Source organism: Nicotiana sylvestris, chromosome 7, assembly GCF_000393655.2.
Source record: "Nicotiana sylvestris chromosome 7, ASM39365v2, whole genome shotgun sequence".
NCBI lineage: Eukaryota > Viridiplantae > Streptophyta > Magnoliopsida > Solanales > Solanaceae > Nicotiana > Nicotiana sylvestris.
The window spans coordinates 109,238,252-109,243,388 of record NC_091063.1 but is presented as its reverse complement, the minus strand read 5'-3'; positions in this window follow the sequence as shown (position 1 = coordinate 109,243,388).

Genomic DNA, 5,137 nt, shown 5'->3' with positions numbered 1-5,137 from the left:
TTCCTTAAGCTGTTTCTGCAAGGTTAGTACTAAATTTTGCAAATACGAATTATTTAAATTACCTGGTCCCCCTTCTTGTGGTTCACTGGGGGTTGCTCCGTTTCCAGAATTATCAAGACCAGAACGGGGGTTCTCCAATGTATTATTATTAGGAGTTGGTGTAGGTGGCGCAGCAGGCAATCGACTAACAAGTGCCTGAAGAGCTTTGCCGACCTGTGCATCAATTAGCTTTTGTAAAGCTTCAGTTGTAACTCCTTCAAAATGTTCAGATTGCTCTTGTTGATCAACACGGGATTCAGTAACAAGAGTGCCTTCACGAGATTGACGTGGTGAATTTAGAGGAGAGGGAACCACGTCATCTTGATTTTGATGTATTTGATTCTCATGGTTTCCCAATGTGTTATTACTGTTGTTGTCGGTGTTGTTGTTTGATATGGTGACGACAATAGATAAGATGTAGCTTAAAAGAAAAGATTATCAGATTCCCGGTAACGGAACCAATTTGTTTAACCAAAAATCTGAGTCTTTGGTCAAAGCTAAAAAGAAATTCGGGTTACTGATAATCAAGAGACAAAAATAAAATACTTTTGAGAATGATGGTAAAACAGCAAATAGTTTTGTATTTCAATGAATTCTCAATAGTATTATGTGTCCTTACAAGTGATGATACTTCTTCGTTTTATAGATAATTCTAGGTAAAGGAATGAAGCCTTAGCTTTAATGATATAATTATGAGTAATAAATGATATTAAATAAGCCGTTATACAATCATTCCTATTAAATACCAATTTTCTAACGTATCAAGTATTTAATAATGAATTTGGACTCCTTTCTGTCATCAGATCTTTGTCTTTAATGCCTTCTAATCCGTTGGCTGTAAATAATTTAAATTGGTACGAGACTCGTATCTATACTTCGTCTCGTGCCTATTTAAATTCTTCTTCCCGTGGCTGTCTCCATCCGTACCTCTTAGTCAATTGTTGCGTTTTGACCATTTAACTAAACCACGTGTCATGCCACATCATTTTTAATATAAACTCAGTTTTTTCCCAATACACTTCTAATATGAATACTGAACAACTAAGTGAGAAATCAGAATAAAAGTTTAGTATAAGAAAATATATTCTATTTTGAAAAATTGGCCAATTTTTTTAGACAACAGAAAAACTTACTTCTCTCCCCGTTTTCTCTACTACCTTTTATTTATTTGCTGATTAACAACTGTCGCCGCATAATTATTATCCCTCCCAATCCCTCCTAAAAATTCTTGCATCTTCATCATTTAACACACATAGACATACACTACACTGTCTTTTATTTCTTATTTAAAATTTTTTAGTAAGAAGACAAAATGCAAAATCCAATGATTAAGCTGGTGCTAACCATTGGTTCCATCTAAATTCGACCTTATTATACTTTCTCACCTTCATTTAATCTTAGTTGATGAAAGTTTCATGGATTAATCTAATGTTTATACAAGACAGGGTCTTAAAGAAGGGTAGAAAATTAGAGAAAATATTATTTTTTTACAAACAAACGGATCATTAGATCAAATTTGCTTGAACAAGACACACTAATCAAAAGAAAAATGAACCGATCATTTATTGCAAATTCTACACATGTATTCTTGACATTTTATAACTTGAATAAAACAATTCAAGAATTTTCGATCTCGAAAAGTGTGATGACCCATTTTGGGTCATCACTTATTTTTAAATTGAATTATGCATTCCCGGGCCTTAAAAACCTCTTTGGCATCATCTCGATTTGCGTACGCAGTCCGGACGCGTAGCTGAAAAACTTATATGTGAAAATCTGTGAAAAATGATAAATTTTGACTATAAAATGAATTAATTTGACTTCGGTCCACGTTTTAGGTAAACGGATCGGAACCCGTGATTTGACGGTCCCGAAGGGTCCGTAGGAAAATATGGTACTTGGGCGTATTCCCAAATCGAATTCCGAGGTCCCAAGGCCGAGAAATGAATTTTTAAAGAAAATTATTTTCTGAAATTGTTTAAAGGATTTGGAAATGAATTTTGATTAGAACATGTTGGTATCGGGCCCGTATTTTGGTTCTGACACCCGATACAAGTCTTATATGTGATTTAAGATAATTCTGTGAAGTTTGGTAAGAAACAAAATCCGTTTGACGTGATTCGGGCCTTAAATGCAAAATTTGATGTTTTAAGAAGTTTTGAAATATTTCATTGATTTTGAGGTTTAATTCGTTGTTTAAGGGTTATTTTGGCAATTTGATCGCACGGATAAGTTCATATGATATTTTTGAGTTAGTACGTATGTTTGATTTGGAGCCCCGAGGGCTCAGGTGTGTTTCGGAAGGTTTTTGAACTCATAAAAGTTGCAAGTTTTTACTGTTCAGTGCCCAATGATTTTTCTCTTCGCGTTCGCGTGGGCACACTCGCGAACGCGTAAGACAAATCTCCCAGGTGCCAAATTTCTTCTTCGCGAATACGAAGCTGGTGACGCGAACGCGAGGCTAAGGGGGATACCCTTCGCGAACGCGACCACGTGGATGCAAACGCGAAGGCTCGAGGAGTTAGTTCTCCGCGAACGCGAAGGTCTCTCAGGCCTAGCTCATCGCGAACGCGATGAGCCTATCGGGAACGCATAGAGCAAATTCACCTAGTTATTTTAAGTTCCAAAAACAGAATGTATTACGGGAATTCCACTATTTTTCATAAACTTCATCTTCTCCGCACCTCTTGGGCGATTTTTGAAGGGGAACTTCACCATAGCTTCATAGGTGTATAATCCTAAGCTCGTTTTCTCCCATTTTATCAACACCCACTAGATTTCTAGGCCTAAAACATGAGATTAAGGGCAGAAAATTAGGAATTTGGGTAGAGTTAGGACTTTTCGATTATTTGGGAATTTGACCTCATTTTGGGGTCGGATTTCAAAACAAAATATATATTCGGGCTCGTGGGTGAATGGGTGATCGAATTTTGGTCCAAACCTCGTGTTTTGACCAAGTGGGCCCGGGGTCAATTTTTGACTTTTTGGGAAGAATGATGGGAAAGATATAATTAAGCATTGGAATTGAATTGTTTAGCGTTTATTGATGTTATTAAGTCTATTAGGTCTAGATACAATTGATTTGGAGTCAAATTCAAAAGGAAAGGCGGTGTTTGAGGCTTGAGTTGGCCGTGAAAGTTCGAGGTAAGTGTTCGGTCTAATCTTAGCTTAAGGGATTAAGAGATGTGTTCTATTTGCTATTTGCTTCTTGTTGAGTACGACGTATAGGCATGGTGACGAGTATCTATATGTTGGTGTCGAGCATGACCGTGAGTCTTAAATTGCAATTTATTTTGTGTTCTTAAATAGTACTACGGATGCTTTAATTGATGATTCTCGATATTGAGCAAGGATTAAGTTTGTTTTCGTGAAAATTACTTATGATTGAGTATTGGTGTTAGCTGAGATGAGTAGAAGTTGGGTTAAGATTGGTTATAGTTGTTTCTCCCTTGCCGGGACGTATTTATTTTTACTGTCAAATCCCTTGCTGGGATAGTGTAGCTTATTGTTGATCCCTTGTCGGGACTCTTGGTATGGTTGTTGTTAAAGGTATATAAATGTTATGTTGGATCGGATTGCACGCCTCAACAATACTATATATGAAACGGGTTGCACGCCGCAACAATGTTATATTGGATCGGGTTGCACGTCGCAACAATACTATATATGGAACGGGTTGCATGCCGCAACAATGTTATATTGGATCGGGTTGTACGCCGCAACAGTGATATAAATGGATCGGATTGCACACTGCAACAGTGTTAAATGATAGGGATTGAGTTGCGCGCCGCAACAGTGTTATTATGATTTTGTTGTAAACCTTGAATTGTTCTCTCATATTTCTCTTAAGTTTTTACTGGATTCGATATTTCCCCGTAGCATGTACCCCTCCCATGTTAATTGTTTATTCCTGTTTATTTTCCGCTGTATATTATATAACTGCACAGGTTTATCTGGAGTCTGGTCCTAGCCTCGTCACTACCTCGTCGGGGTTAGGCCAGACACTTACCAGCACATGGAGTCGGTTGTGCTGATGCTACACTCTACACTATGTGCAGATTCCGGAGCAGCTTTTGGACAGTAGCACTTGGGGAGCCTTCCTTCAGTCCAACCAGAGATCCCGAGGTAGTCCTGCAAGCGTCCGCAGGCCCGGCATTCTCTTCTACTTTATTATGTACTCTGTTTTCATTAGATTTCGAGACAGATTGTATTTCTTTCAGACATTTGTTGTAGTAATCTTAGTCCGTCCGTGATATTGTGACACCGGATTTCGGTTAGAGATGTGTGTTGTCATTATCGTACTGGTCTTGGTTATTATATTAGATGAAGTCTTCCGCTTGATTTCATTTATCGTTAATATCTAAATGTTGGATACCTGTTAATTCAGATTGTTAAAAAGGGTTAAAAATGAAAGAGTTAGAAATTTTCTATGTTTAGTGGCTTGCCTAGCTTCTACAAGTATGCGCCATCATGACTCCCGAGTGTGGGAAATTCGGGTCGTGATGAAAAGTCATCTTACGTTTAGCCGATAACAAATTTGGACAAAATAAATATCAAAATAAGTCAATCAACGGAGAAAAAATCAAGTTACTACTAAGTATCAAAGTCATAATTATTATTATCTCAATTCAACTGGAGGATACTCCAAGGAAACAACAACTGAATAACTTATAATGATCAGTATTTTATAACACTAGTTTGAGGTTAAAATCACTAAAAGGTGTAGTGATATGGTTGAGATCGCTTCACCTTCAACTAGAATTTCATATTCAAGTCATTAATGAAGAATTTATTGGTAAGGGAACACTTTACCAATAAGCTTATTTGACACGAATCTAAACAAATTGAACCAGTAAATATTGAATATTAAATAACTAGGACAAAAAAATAATCTATGGTAAAATCTTCTACATAGAAAGGTGAGAATGGGGTTGGAAGGTACATAGCATAGGATTCTAAAATTAAGCGAGGAATGTGCCTTGAAAAGTATATGGCAGTGCGCGTTGGGCCAGAGACAACAATGTGTGGATCGCAATAAAGCCCCCACTGCAAAAATTATTTAACTCATGCATATTTTTGGACAACCCCCAAATCCCAA